This window comes from Crassostrea angulata, chromosome 10 (assembly GCF_025612915.1).
Source record: "Crassostrea angulata isolate pt1a10 chromosome 10, ASM2561291v2, whole genome shotgun sequence".
Lineage (NCBI taxonomy): Eukaryota > Metazoa > Mollusca > Bivalvia > Ostreida > Ostreidae > Magallana > Magallana angulata.
The window spans coordinates 30,970,777-30,992,350 of record NC_069120.1 but is presented as its reverse complement, the minus strand read 5'-3'; the positions used below and the strand labels follow the sequence as shown (position 1 = coordinate 30,992,350).

Sequence of the window (21,574 nt, the reverse complement as noted above, 5' to 3'; positions counted from 1 at the left end):
AACTTGTTAACGCACGACGGACGACGACGGACAAAGACCAATTATTTATTGCAACAGGTCACCTGAGTAACTCAGGTGACCTAAATATATATATATTTTAAAGCCACGTACTAGTATATTACGTGTAAACTTATTTGATGGGGGTTACAAAATCGGTGCGAATATTCGTCGTTGATGGATCAAATAACACAATAGTATCACAATCGTTACATCAACTGCCTATGATAGACATTTACAATGCTATTTACACATCATATTTTATTGAGATTTTAATTTTAGTAAGGAAATTGAGTCAATCTATGATATGTGTCGTAAGATATCTTAAGATATATCCTAGGACATAACTTAAGGTGCATCTTAATATATTTTCATGAGTATGGCCACTGGATCTGATATTTAAATTTCATCCATCATAGGAAGAGGTCCTGGAGCATAACAATTGACCTTTTAAAAGAATTACGTTAGACTGGCAAATTCCATATAATACTAACCCAAACAGTAATCAATCAATCAATCAATCGATCAATCTCCGACTTTTTCGCCAATTAAATAATTCGACCGAACAACACTTTTCTTTATCATATCATTTTTTGAATGAAATTATGCAAATAAAAAGCAGAAGGAAAACATTTTCTAAAACTACGTATTTGGAGATTAACAGTTGGTGGTCGATATACTACGGATAACTCCTCCTGCAGTTTTCAAGATAGAAAGTTGTTCTTTTGCAAATTAATTGTACATACATGTATATCAGAGGTGTGCATATTGCTAGGATTTTGATTTCTGATATCATGAAAAAAATATTACAGCTTTTGAACTTACATTGTAATCTTTTTAGCAAAATATTGCATATAGGGTACCCTAATTGTACGGATAACTCGTCCTACAGTTTTCAAGATAGGAAGTTGTTCTTTTGCAGATCTATTGTACTTATATTAGAGGTGTTGCATATTGCTAGGATTTTAATTTTTGACAATATATGAAAATATACTAGCTTTTGAACATAGTCATTTTTGGCAAAATATTGCATGTAGGGTACTCCATTTCACTAGATACGGTAGGTAGTGTTTATTAATTCAGGGTGGAAATGGAATATGGATACAGTTCACATAAAAGAAAACCCGGTTTGCTGTCACATTGACAGTTTTTCACTTGTTTACCTTTTTGTCCATTAACTCTATTTAAACATTCCAAGTTCTTAATGTAAACTACGTTTAACTTAAATGAAAATAATATTTGTTCACTATTTTTTGTTATTGGTTATTTTGTTGAATCAAGATTACTGTGCAAATGTAAACACATACAGAATAGCTTAGAGTTGTTGATAAGAATAGTATAGGAATAATTTACTATACAAAACAAATAAGTTATCAACACTGCTTTAATTAGGGGATACAATTAGTTTCTAGTTGAAAGAAATTAAATCACTCTCGAATCACGTACTTTTCTTCGACTATTTCCGAAAGACGCAACTTTAACGTATGAAACATGACATCAGGATTGAGACTAAGCATGCGACGTTTAGTTTAACTTTGGCAGAGGGCAGAAGGCAGGCGGATCCTACTATATCTTCGTTTCAAACCCCCCAAAAAATTTGGGCTCGGCCCAACGGTCACACCGTTTAAGCCCCTTTCACAATTGGCGCACGAGCCCTTTAAAACACTTTGCGATCGGATTTTTATTAGATTCGCACGAGCTCTCTCATACGTTGCACGAGCTCTTGCATACGTTGCACGAGCTCTCGCATTCGTTGCATGCGTTTTAGTGCTCGCATCACGTCTCCTCAAAATAGTGGACATGCACACTATTCAGACGTGACCGAATGCGATCCAAATCATCGCAGTGCAACACACGAACATTAGAACGAACGTTTTACAACGTTTCGTGTACTCGCACGATTTTTAAAGGTCGTAAGATGAATCGCTGCTGTATATGGGTGTGTTTTGCGACCATGATGTTGCTCAACATGTCTCATGTAATCTTGCAACGTTTTACTATCATTGCACGACTTATCAGCCTAAATATGCCATGCTTTGCCACTAGTATATACTTTCCCACTATCAAATTGCATTGATTTATTTGAGTAATATTTACGCATAACACAGAAGACCCAATCACCAAATCTGGTGCGTATAAATTCAATCATCTTTTAGTATTTCTCGAAGAACATAGTTACAATGTAACTATCTCTCCTCGCGACTTCAAGCCACATCACGACCTTATATTATACTTACGCTGATAAATATTTCCCGATGTAAACATATTTGAACAGTAAAATGAATTCAATTGATTAATTTCTTAGTATACCAAAAGTAAATTCATCAAATTACAGAATGAAAAATGAAATTCTCTCATAAGTTATCAAATCTCTGCACTATTTTTTCAGCATGATTCGGCTGTTCCAATGGCTCTTCCGTTAATTGCATATAACTCGTTGAATAAGGCAGAGATTTTTAAAAATAAATCATGTTTTGCTGAAAAAACCTGCTAGTACGATAATTCTGCAAGTAACTTAAACTTTTATGATAAATAAGATTTGAAAACATCATTAATTTTTGTCAAAAGAAAGATTTCTCTTCTGAGGAATATATAGCAAATCAATTTTTGTACAGAACGACAATAATTCAAGTTTGCTCCAATTAAGGCTTCTTCACGGCTTTTTCCACAAAAATATGGCTATAGAAATTTTAAAAACCATGATATTTTTTATCATTTTAGTCGAAAATAACATATTGTGAAAAACAAATTCACCTCGAAAATTGCAGCTCATATTGCTTTAAATATAACCCTAATTTTGTTTCAGACCACAATTGACAATATACATTTATAGCATGATGGTGAGGGAAATATGAAGATTTATTTCTCCAAGAAAAATCTTAAATTTGTTTTTTCTGGGGGAATAAATCTTCATATTCCCTGAACATTAATGCAATAAACGATTTATTATTATACCGAACAACATATGATTATACAAAATACGTTGATTTCTAAAAATTGTTTGACTTTTCAAAAGCAATAACGTCGTGATTGTTTGATTTCCTATGTTACTGTCTCACTTTTCTTTCATAATTTCGAATCATAGATAGTAAAGGTGGTTTTGTGATATAAAGAGAATCATAATGATTAAATATTTGTCTACATCTGAAATCGCCCTGCCACGTGACTCTCTAGACCAATCAGAAATAATAGAATAATCATACAAGGTATAATTATAGTGAATGCTGCTGCATCTCTTTTTTTTTCTTCTTTGGCGGCATGTTCACCCGCTTTCAACTATGCCTACTGAAGAGCGTCGAAAATGGGCGGTATATATACTCCCTCTGACTTGCACGAGCATTCTTACCATTGAACGCATGATTGCACGTCCAATCGCAGTGGCGCACGTTCAATCGTCCAATCACCTGGTCTCTCGCGCAATCCTATTGCATTATCTTTCAATAGTCGCTTTCATTGTAAAACAGTCGAATACAGACGCAAGATATATCGCAAGATTTAATGCGTTTACATCGCACAACGCTCGCGAATTTCGTACGAATACTTTTTCAAACGCGGTTTTTTCGGCAACAGTTACGATTCATGTCTATTTTTTTTTGGTCGCACGAATATTTTGTCGCTTCTGCTCGTGCGCCAAAAGTGAAAGGGGCTTTACATATAAATAATTTGTCTCGCCTGTCTACAACCGGGACAACCCAGTCTTCGCCATTTACAAGGCCACGCAATCAATATAATCAAACGAACATTTGAATTTATTATGGCGTCATTATTGCATACAGATGTCAAAATTATAAATCAAATTTCAAGCTGGTTGGTGCAAAAATGATCGTTTGATAATTCTGTTTATAAAGCCACTTTCACAATTGGCGCACGAGCACTTTACGACACTTTGCGACCGGATTTTTTAGATTCGCACGAGCTCTCTCAGACGTTGCATGCGTTTTAGTGCTTGCATCAAGTCTCCTCAAAATAGAGGACATGCACATTATTCAGACGCGACCGAATGCGATCCAAATCATCGCAGTGCAACGCACGAACATTAGTACGAACGTTTTACAATGTTTGTGTACTCGCAAGAGTGATGCACGATTTTTAAAGGCCGTAAGACGAATCGCAGTTGTTAATGCGCGTATTGTGCGACCATGAGACTGTTGCTTAACATGTCTCGTGTTATCTTGCAACGTGTTACTATCATTGCACGACTTATCAGTAATATAACATGCTTTGCCACTAGTATATATACCCTGTAAAGCATCTCTGTTTCAGACCACAATTCAACAATATACATTTTTTGCATGATGGTGAGGGAAAATTGAAGATTTATTTCTCCAAGAATATCATATTTCCACTGGGCATCGCCCGCGGGAAATTTGTTTTTCTGGGGGAATAAATCTTCATATTCCCTGAACACTGATGCCATAAACGAACAACATATGATTATACAAAATACGTTGATTTCTTAAAACTGTTTGATTGTTTAATTTCCTCTAATACTCACACTTTTCTTTCATAATTTCGAATCAGAGATATAGCAAGATTTAATGCGTGTACATCGCACAACGCTCGCTTAGATCGTGCGAATTTCGTACGAATACTTTTTTCAAATGCGATTATTAAGGCAACATTTTACGATTCATATCTAATTTAATCGGTCGCACGAATATTCTGTCGCTTCTGCTCGTGCGCCGATTGTGAAAGGGACTTTAGACGCACACCATTTCATGTAACGTTACATTCTTATATATGACGAACATTTAGATCAGTTTTACGTGAAAATTAGTTATTGCATGTTATTCTCATTAAATTGATATATTCCTTGCTATTGGTATCTACTTCTAAATATCTTGTTTATTTCTCATATAAACCTTATGGGTTCATCCCTACTGCGTGTTTTAATAAAGTAACACCGGTAGCAAGCGCCACGCATATATTAGATATAATAGTCACTTGTCAAAGCGTCAAGATCCAAACACAGAAACTAATGCATGTAACTTGTTGAGATGTGGTCATCTTACTGAAAACTCAAATGCTTTGGCACCATAGCTGAAGCCGGATAGTCAGAACACTCAATGGTTGTGAATTCATGTGATGCAAGTCCACCCTTCCAACTGAGGTATTAAACATTGATTTTATAGATTTTCTCATTATCTCCACACCTCTATCTTATAGGATGACATCGACCAGACATTACAAAACGGGGTCATTAACTGCACAATAAACATTTCTATACACCAAGATATAACATAGGATTTACAAGAGAGAGAGAGAGAGAGAGAGAGAGAGAGAGAGAGAGAGAGAGAGAGAGAGAGAGAGAGAGAGAGAGTTCATCATCATTATCGGTATTATCAAAGAGAATTTAAGAACACGTCAACGATGATAAACATGGTAATTTAGTTTTCTTTATGACCCATAAACCACATCATCAGTGACATTGTCATCCATCAAACCTGCGGATTTAGTGAAAATAAACTCTTTGTCTTCTTTTATTCATGAGAAGTTGTGTATACTTAAATTTCATTGCAAGTGAAAGTCACTAATTAACTTTTGAAGAAAGAAATTTTCTGTAAGTTTGTTACAAATCACACTTCATAATTCACATTTCATATGCCAGCACACAACGGAAGTCGATCCAAGTACGTGTATTGGGTTTGTTCTATAGGATTTCATAGATTTATGATTTATTCTCCATATTTAAAACAATGTAATTTTCTTTAAGCAGGACCACTGATTATAGAACTTGTTTTGTTATATCGATTAGATTGCGGGATGAAGACTATCTGATTAATGTGTTGCTTAAAAATTACCCAGTGCGTTGCTAACATGATAATATTTAGTTTTAAGTGTTGTACATGTACTTTTCTCATCTTTTCATTAGGATAACGCTAACTCTGAGTTTGAGTTGTCAAAATCAAATTATTGTAAAGATCGCTGTCAATAAGTAAAAGTGATTGATATCACCTTGAACTTGACCTTTAATATTTTTCACTCTTTACAGAAAATATTGTGACCAACGAAAAATGCCCAAGTCGGTATCTGTTTTACAAACTGTATTAAATCTTCGGAAACTTCGCGTTGGATTGTACGAGCGCCTTGACCGTCGCTTTCTAACTGCAGAATTTACTATTATTGCCAACAATTACATATAGATATAAAAAAAAAAACTTGGTTTTAACAATAGAGAATAATCAAATTCACTCAACGGCAATGACAGGGAAGAAGTTGTCTTGTCTAAGGAAAACAGTTCAAGCGATTATAATATGCTCCGACACTTTGCAAAGGCTGATTTTTCTATGACTTTATCTTTAAGATTTTTTTTGGCAGAAACATTATTAAAAATATTTTCTTTGTTAATCCTGATTGTTCATTCAGATAATTATTTGACATGCATGTTAAATACAAAAACATGGAAAACTGATTCCTGGTCATAAATGACTCGTGTTTTCATCATTCATTTAATTTTGAAAGCTTGAAATTAAAGATAGCTATCAAAAAATTGTTAGAGAAAATTCGGACTGAAAAGTCGATTTAAGCAATACGGTCGTCCTTCTGTCAATCTATTTTATTTTTCAAATATTGACGAATAATATTTTACAGTGATGAAAATTTAAGTCCTAAAGTCAAGTTTTGAATGACAGTTTTTTTATTAATTATACAAAGGTCTCTTGCATGCATGTAGAATGAAAATAAATGCAGTCATTGGAGGTCTAAATGTACAATAGATGACTTTTTATTCCAATTGGTGGAATTAAGTTTACATCCTTAGTACATTTAATACTAAACAAAGACGAAAATCGTACAAAATAAAGATGGAATCATCTTTCTTAAGCAATATTTTTGTTCTAAATAATTGTATTGAAAAAAAAGGTCAAGAAAAATTTAATTTTTTGTTGGTAAGAATTTTGACCCGCTTTTGGTTAAGTGGCAAAAATAAATACTATAATGGTAAAATATTGAGCATGTGATTTAACCAAAAAGTCTATAAATATATTCTCCAAAAGAGCTGTTCACAACTTGAATAAGTATAATGGCTCATTAGAATATATAAGTAGAGTACTTTCGGCAGCTTGTGGCGAGTAATAAACCGACAAAAGAGTTTGAAATAGCAAGGGTAAACATTGACACCAGTGGTAAGAAATTGTCTGGATTGTGGTGTGTACTCCTAGATAAGGGCAAAATAATTGGTACTTTGGTCTAGGAACTCCGGTTAGAAAAATGGTGGAGGGTGCCCTACACGTCGCCTCATAATAGGAAATATTTCATTATATATAACTATAAACAATTAAAAATCCACTGATGAGTCTACTCGCACTATACATGTATATACACACTTATTGTTTTTCTCTCATGCGTAAGATAATCGATTGTCATTTATACATGCATGACAGGACAGAAATCTACCCGATCCAGTGAAATGACCTTGATGTCGGCTTAAGAATATGACGTCTAAACTGCTTTTAAGTATTGTACATGTACATGTATATTTGTTTAACTTACAACAACAAACATTACATAACACTGCTTCTGTAGTGTTAGCTACCTTCATACCCGCATAAAGCTTAAAGGAAAGCATTTTATTGTTTAAATATTTTATCGACGGATTATTTTCTCCTATATTTCTTAAACAAGAGGCCTAGGGGCCACATCACTCACGTGAGCAACACTAGCCAAAACTCTCATCAAATCAGCATTTAATTTACAGTATCAAAATATCTTGACAACTAAGTACAGTAGATCTTGCTCAATTTTTTTTATAGCTCTGCCGATTTTTATCCACATATTTTTACTGCTTTTTTGAGTGAGTGTTTCATCGCAAGTTTAAGCTTTTTTGGCAAAATGGCTTTTGACAAGTAAAGTTTTAAAGATTTTTATCTATAACTTCCTATGTAAAAATTTGCCCCCCCCCCCCTTATGTGCCCCCGTCATACTTTGGGGATCACGATTTGTACAAACTTATATTTAGACTATCTGAGGGTGTTTACATATAAGTTTAAGTTTTTCTGGCCAAATTGTTTTAGAGAAGAATTTTAAAGATTTTCTCGATATCTTCATATGTAAAACCTCGACCCACATTGTGGCCCCATCATACCCTAGGGGACTATGATCTGAACAAAGTTGAATCTACGCAACATGAGGATGCTTTTACACAAGTTTAAGGATTTCTGGCAAAACAGTGTCTGAGAATTTTATCTCTATATTCTTATGTAAAAGTTGATCCCCCATTGTGGCCCCACCCTAACCCCGAGGGCCATGATTTGAACAAACTGGAATCTACACTACCTGAGTATGCTTTCACTCATATTTGAGCTTTTCCGATCTATCATTTTTCTAAAAGAAGATTTTTAAAGATTTTCTCTCAATGTTCTTATTTAAAATCTCCCCCTCCATTGTTTCCAAACCTTACTTTCGGGGACCATGATTTAAACAAACTTGAATTTTAACTACTTAAGGATACTTTCACACAAGTTGAAGCTTTTCTGGCCAAACAGTTTTTGAAAAGAAGATTTTTAACATTTTGTTTATATATTTCCATTTAAAACTTGATTCCAACATTGTAGCCCACCCAGCCCTGGTGACCATGATTTGAACAATTTTAAACTAGAATCTACATTTCTTGAGGATGCGTTCACACAAGTTTAAGCTTCTCTGGCCTAATAATTGTTGAGAAGAAAATTTTTAAAGATTTTCTCTAAATATTCTTATGTAAAAGTTGATTACCGTTGTGGCCCCACCCTACCCCTGGGGGCCATGATTTGAACAAATTAGAATCTACATTTCCTGAGGATGCGTCCACACAAGTTTTCACTTCTCTGGCCCAATAATTTTTTAGAAGAAAATTTTTAAAGATTTTCTATAAATATTCTTATGTAAAAGTTGATTACCGTTGTGGTCCCACCCTACCCCTGGGGTCCATGATTTGAACAAACTTGAATCTACACTACCTGAGGATGCTTTCACCTTTCCACCTTTTCTGCCCTAATAGTGTTTGAGAAGAAGATTTTTACAAAAATACCAACAAATTTTTAATAATTCTATGTTATTTCCCCTTTAAAGAGGGTGTGGCCCTTCATTTGAACAAACTTGAATCTCCTTCACCCAGTGATGTTTTTGCCAAGTTTGGTTGAAATCGATCCAGCGGTTCTGGGGAAGAAAATGTAAAAAGTTTACAACGACGACAGACAACGGAAAAATTTAAATCAGAAAAGCTTTTTCAGCTAAGGAGAAATAAAACCTGACTGAAATTCATAGCTCTCTAGAAACTTACTGGGTTGCCTGAAACCTACACAATCAAGCTCTATTGGTCGAAACCTTTAGCAACCTAAGAAAAATCACGTGCTTTCACGAAACAATCATGATGATGTCAGACTCAAATTCCTATATAAGATGACGTGGGTATTTCTTTTATCTAACGTTATGATGTATATTAACAATAATTTAGTTAATTTTACTTACTCTTTACGATCAATTAATTAATTTGATAAACGAAAGACGTAAATGTAAACGATAACTAAGACTTTATCTCGTTGCGAGCAACGAGGAGATCTTCCGTCCGATTTCCGGAGGTAATATGACTTCGACTATGATTTCCGACGACGAAACATGATGTGGAAAAGGGACCGAGTCGTAAGGCTTTCCTGTGTTGCTTTCCTTTGGAGAGAAAAAGGGATTTAACTCATAGACTTCCAGCCCTTTAACCTCCTAATCATATAATACATGAGAGAAGTAAAAAGGTATAGACTTTAGACGCCTCTTAGTTTCTTATCTGAGAGTCCAGTCCCTTGTTTCATATTAAATGAGAAGCCTTATGAGTTTTAACATATATTGTTATACAAGTGTCCATAAATTTGTTACCTATTGAGTTTTTTTTGGTAAAAAACGTTTTAGGAGCTGACCCTCACTCATTTTACGAAATATTGGTAGTTGCACATTATAAAGTACATACTTATGAGAATATTTTTTTCTATATTCTTTTTTAAACACTTGTATTTCTCTTTTTTAAATTAAAAAAAAATAAAGATTTTTATCTCTGGTCCCTTAAATCCTCTTATTATGTTACACTTGAGGAAACCATTATACAAGTATTGTAAATGTACTTAACTCTACGATAAATAGTTATGTTCCAAAAACCTATTTCAATATACCACTCAGTAAAGGGTAATAATTTTGTTTAACAAGTGTTTGAAAACGCGTTATCGTTCTTGAAATATCTGACAAAGAACGTTCTAAAGGCCGACCCTTATCTCCTTAAGGGGATGTGAAACGAAAATTTGATGGTTGATATTGTTCAGTTTATCATTATGAACATCTTTTGTTCTATACTGCTCATCAAAATAATTATCTTTTACGAGATATAGGTGAGAAAAGTTATGGACTTTGACCCCTCAAAAACCATAATTACGTAACAAATGAGGAAACCATTACATTGTATTGGTACATTATTCTATGAAAAATATTTTTGCTTCTGTAACCTATTAAAATTTCCCTCAGTAAAAGGCTATAGATTAAAATCCCCATAATGTCCGTCAAATGAAAGGTCATATCAATCAAAACACAATTTCTCCAACATGTGTTTAAAAATTGAGATATCTAATAAATAACGTTTTAGGGACCGATCCCTTGTCTCTTTATTGCGGGCGTTTAACGTGATCGTTGAATGTTGTTTATATAATCATTCTGAGCATCTTTTCTTCTATACTGCTTATCAAAATATTTTTTCTTTACGAGATATATGTGATCAAAGTATTGGACTTCTGACCCCCTCCCCAAAAAAAACCCCTATATACCTAACAAATGAGAAAATCAATATATTGAATAGGTATATAATTGCATGATAAACATCTTTCCTTCTATAACCTATTACAAAATATCTCTCAGTAAAGAACCACGAACCCGGTGACATGTAGAAGACTTTAGACCCCTCTGGGTCCCTAATTTTATACATGTAACAGTTATAGATAGACTTCAAGTCTTCCGTGTGGAACGTAAGATCTTAACAATAATAATAGGGGAAAAGAAACCAAACGGAAGACTTCAATTAAATGATGATGATGATTTATTGATGATTTATTCGGGTTATGAGGGTAGCGATCATTGCAGAAAAAATGCAAAAACCCGCGAATGTATTTTTCTGCAATGTTGCTACCTTTATATCTCGCATGAATCATCAAAGAAAGCATTTTATTGATTAAATACTAGACTTTGACCCGTGCGTGCACGGGTAGACATTGCAAATGATATCGGACATTTACAAAATGGATACATCGACACACCGTATTGTTGACATTTACATAACCAAGCTCTAAGCCTACAATAATGCTATTTATTTCACTACACTCTGCTTAGTTAGAATAATGTGTCTCGGGACAGGCCTTCACTACAGTTAAAATGCCTCCCATGTACCCCTAATGTAGCAAAAATTGCAGAATCGCTCCAAAACGATTTTGGAGAAAAATAATGAAGCTGCATTGAAAATAACAGACAAATTATTTATAACAAACCATTTTGGGGCTGTAAATACCTTTCGTCTAAAAATTAAATCATATTAATGAAGAACTCGAGACTTTTTCACCAACGTTTTTTACTCGCTTCAAATATACACGTCATGTTGACTTTCGGAACTCTCGGGATTTTTCATATTATAATGCACTGAGAGTTATTTCCAGTATTTTCTTTGATGAACAGATTATAAAGCAAATTTTTAATGAAAATTTACACGTATTTGTTTTATCGTTTCTGAGTTTATCCATGCAAATGTGATATTGTGGAAACATACCTTAAAGAGCCTCCCGTGATTTAGCGTAAATGTATTGTGCATGCGCAAGATTGTAAAATCCAAAAAATCCAGATGATTTCCGGATGTATAAAAGGAATGTTCGTTGATTATTAATTAGCGAAGCTTGTACAGAAAAAAATAAACAAATTGGTAATCAATCAAGTATAAATAATGTTTTAAATATATAAAACAAAAGACAGTACTCTTCCGATTTCTCGGTATTAAAGCCCAAAAATTCGAGTCTATTATTTTAATATAGTAGTACGGAAACTAGTCCCTTGCGAAGAACCCTTACAACATGATGCAAAGGCTTCTTCTGAAAGTGCGTCACATTATCTGCATACTTGCAATATTATCACATTTTAAATCACTTTTCATAAAAAAGCACATATACATGTAGACACATTCAAAACTATGTTTCGAAACTAGCATATTGCTTCGAAATTCTGTATTAATGCCACCTCGATTTTGCTGAACCATTCTCGAATTGAACATTCAGAAATACTGATCAGTTACCCGCAGTGATAGATATTTAAAAAATATATGTATTATTTTTACAATTTTAAAATGTCAATCAGTAGTACTTGTCTCGTTAATTCAATACTTCTAGAAATCTCTTAAGTTATATTTTTCAAACATCAATTTAGTATAAAAATATCTTGTAATGTGTCTCAAACTATACACAGACAGAACAATCGTTATGATATAAAAAGAAGGAATATTTATGATATATGTTCACCACATTGTGATGATATATAGAATCTCATACGTGTGGTGTATACAACCTTTGCTTTATCAAACGGGTGATGCTTTATCAGATAATCTCGGTCCGAACTATTTTTGACACAGCCCCTCGCTTCAACACTTCAGTGACCTATTTCCAAAGATTTGCTAGTACTCTCAACATAACTATATCTACTGCAAAAAAAATGATATAAAATGGATTTTGTCAAAGATTTAAATTACAAATATAAAAGAAAGCACATAACTGCGTAGTATAGGTGTCGGAACCGGGGGGATGGGGGAGGGGCTTTTGCAAAGTTATACATAACCGTAACCAGACATTTTTTTTGTTTGTCAAGATTTTTGATAAGTTTAATCCCCCTTCCAACTTTCAATTTGCTTCGCGTAGTTTATAAAACTGCAAATCACGTTAGCTATATATCAAGGAGTTCATTGGGACGACGCGATGAAAACAGAACGCTCTGGTTGTGTTTATATACAAGAACTTACCGAAATAATTTTCTAAACACTTTTATACCACAAACAGTAAGCATCTTTAATCATAAGGCTAGTGTTTGTTTTATAAAACAAGCAACCGTTCCTCGTTCGAGTCAATTCAAACTATCGAGCATTAACAACTTTTTGTATGTCAACAAACTTGATTATTCAAGTCTTCTGACCAGTATTTCCATTTAATCAAATCAATAAGCTCTAAGAAAAATTATTTAGAGCTAAAAAATATTTCAAGATTTATTTTAGTAAAACTTTACACTAAAACAGTTAAAATTATCTCAGAAATGAGGTACTAAATTGTATTGCGCAAGTTCACAGTAACCGCGTAACACGTGTACAACGTTGCATCATCGTTTTTAATCTTTAAAAAAATCAATTCGGGTCATATAAGGCACCGTCTCAAAAGCTTCATAATATAAATCAAATTGTATGAAATAAATAAAACATCTATAATTGAGTGATTTTTTATTTGCTATATCAAACTCGTTGAAATGTTTATGTTCGCTTGGCAGGCCTCGCGAATACTTACATTATTTCAACTCGTTGGATAAAGCAAATATAAAATCACACAATATAGATATCATCCTTATATATATATATATAACTTAAAACAAGCAATTTAAAACAATGTGTAGTGCAACAGCTGATAGTTCCAAAAGATTACATGTTGATATATGTTTTACACACGAATTGCCTTTATATACACTGTATGTTACTAACCTCGGAGTCGTACAATTAACTTCCTCCAGCGATTGAAATGACCAAGTCCAGGTTTTGTCACTAGCTTAATTTAGTTTCCATCGATAATTTCTGAATTTTCCAAGAAGATACAACAAGTACTTGTACGCGATTATGTTTAAAATAAAGTGTGAAGACAGATTCCCCTAATGGCCTGTCGCTGAGATGTCATTAAGTAATTAGTAAACGTAACGTGATCGTTGGAAAAGGTCAGTTAATTGATAGAACCGCTGACCATCGGCCGGGGAGGATTGCTCGGTCAGAGAGCCAATTGAATATCACGTGCATTTTTATTCAAGTACATTTATTCATTCAGACCACATTATATATTATGGTATATAAGGTACATTGAATAAAGATACTTTTGCTTGAGTACAATAACGTGTTTCATTCAATTTCTATTTCTGATGCCATATACATGCATTTGAAAGCCCACACGTTAAAAATGTTATGACCACATTAAAACCAGAGTTTAATTAATTAATAAAAACAGGCACGTGGCATCGTTTTGGAAAGTGGGGGGGGGGGGGGGGCAGACATCCAAAAAATCTTGACAAGCTAAAAAAAAATTCCTAATCCCGGGGGGGGGGGGGGGGGGGCTGGCCTAGTATATGAGTGGCGTCAAGCGAAAAGGGATCGATCGGACCTTCGTGACAAAATAGAGTATAAGAAAACAAATTGTAAAGTAAAATATTATACTGTTTATATGTACACGTTTTAAAGGTTAACAGATTATTAAAAATAAATATTAATTTGTGGATAATTTGAACCTTTTCTTTGCCATTGTCGATTGACCGCGTCTAATAACATTTTTACGATAAAAATAATATCAATAAAACATCTTATTCAAAAGAAGTGAATTTTCCAATGAAAAATAAAAAGTGTAAAAATAAATCGCGCTAAGCTATAAATAAAAATGTAACATTATTCAGTTAAATTGTTTACTATGTATATGTTACGGCGCATAAACGTCTGCCCGAGGATTTGGCTTCGATGGGGAATGATCTCGGGTCCAGTGGTAAAAACCTTATCGACCTCAATGACAATTCTGTTTATTCTCTAATGCCCAGGGCGTGACATAAGAATATTATGCAATAAGTAATCATTGATTAAGAATTACCAATACAAAGATAATTATATAGAGTGGAATACAAAATATTGAAGTGAAAGATGAGTTGAAAGTTTTAGATACATAATTTGTAGCAATTCTTCATTTAACAGCGGCGGCCATTTTAAAAAACATACTTCCGGTAACAATTCCCTGTACTAAAACAACAGAGTAAATCTTTCATGGCTTGATTTTACAGAATTTTTTAACAGTTAAAGAGCATAAATCTTACTAAATCAAAGTAATACAAAATATTAAATTAAAAATAAAATATTGATTCGTTTAATAAACTATTTATTCGGGGGACGAAAGCAAACGATTCCCTTTTCTATACATTCCCATGATGCAGTTTGATTTGTTTTCTTGTTTGTCCATAAATAAATCATTTTATTTACTTCGAATATATCTAACTTTGAAAGGAGACCGATTCTGCTAGTGTTAATACGCCAAAGTATATAACTTTCTAAGATACTGGCAATTGTTTTATACGTAAATATTTTCGATATTGTTATACCGAAAAAAATGAACCATGCAGCTTTAAAAAAAGCACTTCTGAAAAACCACTTGCCCAGAAAAGTTCAAGCAATATCAGATAGTGTAGAGTGAAATTTGCTTAAATCAAAATCTTAAGGAGTAGGATGGAGCCACATTCGGGATCCAATTTTACAAAGGTAAATATTTTTATTATTCACAAAAACTTATATGTTATATTATGTGGCTTAACTTAATATGTTAGCATTTTGACATATTGCTGATTCTTTAAAATTGTTAAGACTTTGACTCCTGGATGATTCTTAGGCCTCACAAGGAGTTTGATGTAGGTTTAAATCCCATATATAAACTGTTTAGGAATTTTTGATAACTGCAATGCTCAACATGTGATACGACTTTTAAATCATCCTGTGAGAAAAGGGACTTAATTATAACCATTAGAATATCTAAGAGGGTGGATTTTTATTTATACAGGATCTACAAGCATTATACTGCATTGTATATTGATATTTTGTATAATGACTCCATTAAGCTGATTTTTATCATGCCTATTGTTGCTCAGGTGAGCAATATTGCCCAGGGACCTCACGGTACATATTAAGATCAAAGTCTGAAGCCTTAATAAATAGTTTACATTCCTGTGAAAATGATTAAAATATGAAAAATTGCAAACATTGACCTAAGTGAAGACTAGTTCGACAATCATTTTAAGACAATCTGTTATTCTCTCGTGCCATGAGCATAAGTGACGGGCGGGAGTCGGGAGTGTAAGACTCGAACCTGTTCTTGTAGAGATGTTTTATTCCTAAATAAATAGTAACTAGCTTTTTTGGATGATGAAAAGAAAGTATGTGTACATTTAGCACGAACGTTTAATTCTTAACATATCTATACTTTACAAATTCCTAACAACTTTCCTATATTTTAGCTAAAATAAAGAAGACAAATTATCGACCTTTATTCATAACATCATAATAATTACGTATAATAAAGAAAATATAGCAATGTGCACCTCAAACTTACACTTTACATAGCTGTACAACTTCTGAATGGTGTATAAGAACAAATTATTTGAGTTGAAAAGTTTTACATTTCCCATACATTATAGATCCATCAAGAGAAGCTTTGAATATTTGGCCACATATTCAAATTCTCCTTAACAGGACTGCCAAATCCGATGATCACGCTATATGGTGATTAGCACTTCAGACTCCATTATTTTGTTGATTTTTCCTCCGTTTTTATTTTTAATTTAAAATGATTTCGTTATTACTGTTATCTTCGATTATTTCGTTTGTTAATTCGTTTATATACAATATCATCGTATTTCATTTTTGAGGATCTTGTATATTACATGTTTCTGCATGTGTAAATATCTTGAGATCACTTTAAGTTAGATAAAATTCAATAATAAATGCAACGTTAACAGTACTAGTGGAGTTCACATGATATACTGTATGCTCAACTTTTATTTCCACATTGCTTTATCTAATGTGTGCTGAGAGATCAGGTCTCCCGTCTACCGAAGTTTATGACCGCTAGCCATTAACACAATGCTCTTTATATGGACAGTTTTTCATATCGGAGAGATTCATTTTCTGACAGATCGTCAAGTTTCTCATTCTCTTGACCAAAAGGACGGCATTACACGCACCGCGTGATTAGATGGTCTGATGATGAATTCCGATTTAAGAGTTCTCTGAAAACTGCTCAAACATCTTCAAAGACCAAACCAACATTTCACAGCGCTAAGAGGGTCGCCAAGTTCTTATAATTAATTATATCATAAGCCTGAATGACGACGCATTGTTATTTATAGCTTAGTATGATCAATTAAATGCACCTTTTTTATCTGATCAATAATAATTTCACTTTTGAGCAAGACGTTTAATTAATAACATTGTTTACAAGGTAAATACAATATCGGAAGAAATGCTATTTTAATTAGTTTGGGTACCCCCAGTATTGATCGCCATGTTTGGGTTTCTACAGATGGTCGGTCGGTGAACACTCGCTAATTAGATCTACTGATTCGATTAAAGACTTCACTACAAAGAAGCGGGCCCTGCCACACTGAACTGATCTGATCATACATCCAGGCAATCTTAAAGCGCTACTGTAAATTTGTTTCAGAGCATAAAACAGAAAATTATTGACAATAATTCTCAACTAGGTTCGATAGTGCGAAAACTTAAGATTATTGATGAATGATCCCAAAAGTCAGACAGAAGATGGAGTGTTTGAATTATACTTGATGAGACAGCAGTCAATACCCTACATACTTGCCCAAAAGCATCCCTTACTTCGCTTATTGAATGTATTTAAATTCAATACAGAATTTTAAAAAAATTTATTCTACATTACTTACATTTAATGAGAGAGAGAGAGAGAGAGAGAGAGAGAGAGAGAGAGAGAGAGATGGAGAGAGAGAGAGTACTTTGTAGAACAGACAATAAGAACACAGTCTGTTGTAATGTAAAGGGACGTTTCTGTCATGATCTCAATGCCATACAAGACTCCTTGAAATGGCACAGCAATTGCCTGATGTGAATCATTATAAGCTCAACCATAAATCAACAGCAATCACAACTGTATTTTTAAGTATTCACTTAGAAAAATGATGCATTACTGTTTGTTTGACGTAAAATAGCAAAAGACAAACATTCACTTCGCATATCAGTTATTGCGAAAAGATCACTATGATTTAAATCAATTTGTGTACAAAAATCTTAAACGTCCAGTACCTCTCGTCAGCTTTGTATACATATAACAGTAAAATAAAGCACGTAAATAATATATAAATAGTGCCTGTTTGGGAGGGTAACAGTTGAAATTGACACCCCGAGAAAACCATTGTCAACCGACGCGAAGCGGAGGTTGACAATGGTTTTCGAGGGGTGTCAATTTCAACTGTTATCCTCCCAAACAGGCACTATTTATTTTGTTATACTGAATGTCTTTTTTAAAATTGTTAAGAAAATTTTACTGCTTTTATATAGGAATAACGTGAATTCTACAGCGAACCGTACGCGCATAATTTTCGCGCATGTAACATTTTTTAATGTTACCCGTTGCCAAGTGCGTTGCTAACGCTGAGGGTAATAGTAAATATTATTAACTGCGTCTTAACCAATCAGATTTCAGTATTTAACATGAAAGTATAACAAAGTATTTTACATCGAATAGAAACAGCGTGCGATAAGGAGACAAGATGACGGTATATCTTCTTATTTATCTTGGTGTCCTTAAAGCAGCGATATGGACAAATTAATCGTTATATCATCACCTCACGTTTACAAACATATCCATTCACCAACTCATGTCTGATAGCAGATTATCAACTCACGTCTGCTAGCATATCATCATCTCACGTTTACTAATAGATCATTATATCAAATAAACTAACGGGCATCATCTCGTGTAAACCAACAGTTCATCATCTCACTTACACTAACATATCATCAGCTCATGTATGCTAATAGATCATCATCCCGCGTATACTAACAAATCATCATCTCACGTATACTAATAGATCATAATCTCACGTATACTAACAGATCATCAATCCACGTATACTAACAAATCATCATCTCACGTATACTAACAGATAATCATCTCAGGTATGCTAACAGGTAATCATCTCAGGTATGCTAACAGATCATTATCTCATGCATACTGCAAACAGATCATTATCTTACGTATACTAACAGCTCACGTATACTAATATATCACAATCTCATATATACTAACGGGCATCAATTCACATTTACCAACAGTTTATCATCTCACTTACACTAACATATCACCAGCTCACGTATGCTTATAGATCAACATCCCGCGTGTACTAACAAATCATTATCTTGCGTATACTAATGGATCATAATCACAAATATACTTACAAATCATCATCTAACGTATACTAACAGATTATTATCTCACGTATACTAACATATCATCATCTCATGAATAATAGCAAACCATCATCTCGGGTATACTAAAGTCTGTCCCAACACATTTATGCACAACATTTAGACGATTTTTTAATAAAAATACGCATACCTGTGAAAGAAGTGCAATTGAAATAGTTGAAAGGGATAATTTACAAGGTAATTTTATTGACACATTATCATCTTTCACTCGGAAAAATTCACAGGAACGAGAAAAGATTCCTTACGGAGATTTATAATGGGGAATGTTAACATCTTTTTTCCATTTGGAATACACTCGGAAAACACCGCGCAATTTTACAACGTTATCATCCGGGCTTGCTGCAATACAAAATCCCCGTAGACATCACATTTTTAGGCATTGTATTGAAACCTGATAAGCTAACAGAGGCGTTTCGACTTAAAAATCTTGAAAAATGTTCATCCTTTTGAATGAACATCGTTTGAACCCTGAAGTATTTATACATGTAAATATCATGCAATTAAGCAAAATGTAAATCCAGGATATCTTGGGACAGAGTATAACAAATTATTATCTCACGAATACTTACTGATCATCATCTCACGTATACCAACAGATCATCATCTCACGTATACTTACAGATCATCAGCTCACGTATACTAACAGATCAATACCCAACGTACATTAATAGAGCTTTAGCTAACGTATACTAACAAACCATTATTTTTCGAATGCTAACATCCACATATACACTTAGATCATTATCGCAATTATTCTAACAGATCATCATCTCACGTACACTAACAGTCCATCAACTCACCTATACTAACAAATCGCTAGCTCACGTATACTAACATATCATGTATACTAATAGATCATAATCTTGAATATTCTAACAGATCATTATCTCACATATACTAACAAATCGTTATCTAAGGTATACTAGATCATCAGCTCACGTATACTAACAGATCATCATCTCACGTATACTAACATATCATCATCTCAGGTATACCAAAAGGTCATTATCTCAGGTATACTAACAGATCATCATCTCGCATATATTTACAGATCATTATCTCAGGTATACTAACAGCTCACATGTACTAACAGATAATAATCTCAAGTTTACTCAGATCATCAACTCACGTACATGTATACCAACATCATCAGCTCATTATACTAACAAACCATCAATTTGCGTCTACTCACAGATCACAAGCTCACAAATTTTAACTACATTGAAATCACTACAAGAAAGGAACGTTCTGACGTCAGGCTTAAAAGTATTCGTACCAAACTTTAACATTAATGGAAAAGCTAATATTTTTAAAACATGTTGATCGTCAATAACTACAATATATGTAGTCACAGAAATATAACAAAACAAATTCAGAGAAAGTGATAAAACCGACTCGTACCCAAACAGACTCATAATCCAATTGTCCGGCGGTAAACAATGATACTTATTAGATTGTAAATATAAAGATAAGCTGTTTAGGTTATGTTTTGATATAATTACAATAATTAAGAAATTATGAGTTAAATGAATGTAGATTTTTGATAATATGATGTCATCTCCTATAAGTTTGCCAAAGATCGAGGTTTTTTATATCAACATTTGATAGAAAATCTCTGTTTAAATTGTACATGCAATCTTAAATATATTGACAAATCTATGAATTCTTCTCCCTCTCTGAAGACATGCATAATATTATTATTCAAGTCTTTATACTCAGATTATTTGATTACAAGTCTGTTTGGGTACGAGTCGGTTTGGTTACGAGTTGACTGTAATTTAAAAAAAAATACATAACCTACTTTTGCCGGTTTTGTATTTTTCTGAAGTGTACATGTACCTTAACAAGAGGCCATTAGGCCTGAACGGACACCTCAGTATCATAGCCCATACACATACTAGACCTTAGTACCATAGCCCATACACGTACTGCATCTCAGTACCATAGCCCATACACATACTACACCTCAGTACCATAGCCCATACACATACTACACCTCAGTACCATAGCCCATACACATACTACACCTTAGTACCATAGCCCATACACATACTACACCTCAGTACCATAGCCCATACACATACTACACCTCAGTACCATAGTCCATACACATACTACACCTCAGTACCATAGCCCATACACATACTACACCTCAGTACCATAGCCCATACACATACTACACCTCAGTACCATAGCCCATACACTTACTACACCTCAGTACCATAGCCCATACACATACTACACCTCAGTACCATAGCCCAAACACATTCCACACCTCAGTACCAAAGCCCATACACATTCTACACC

General features: G+C 33.7%; 1 protein-coding gene across 2 annotated transcripts in view; it reads right to left on the bottom strand.

The window, feature by feature from the left end:
• The window catches only part of LOC128166499 (choline O-acetyltransferase-like), a 106,864-nt gene extending 93,024 nt beyond the window's left edge, over positions 1-13,840 (bottom strand). The window contains exon 1 of one of the 2 annotated variants that reach the window (XM_052831704.1): positions 13,721-13,840. The gene's annotated coding sequence lies outside the window, so the exon portion shown is untranslated. The remainder of the gene's footprint in view (positions 1-13,720) is intronic. The other variant, XM_052831705.1, reaches the window with a different exon arrangement.
• Between the last annotated feature and the right edge of the window lie 7,734 nt (positions 13,841-21,574).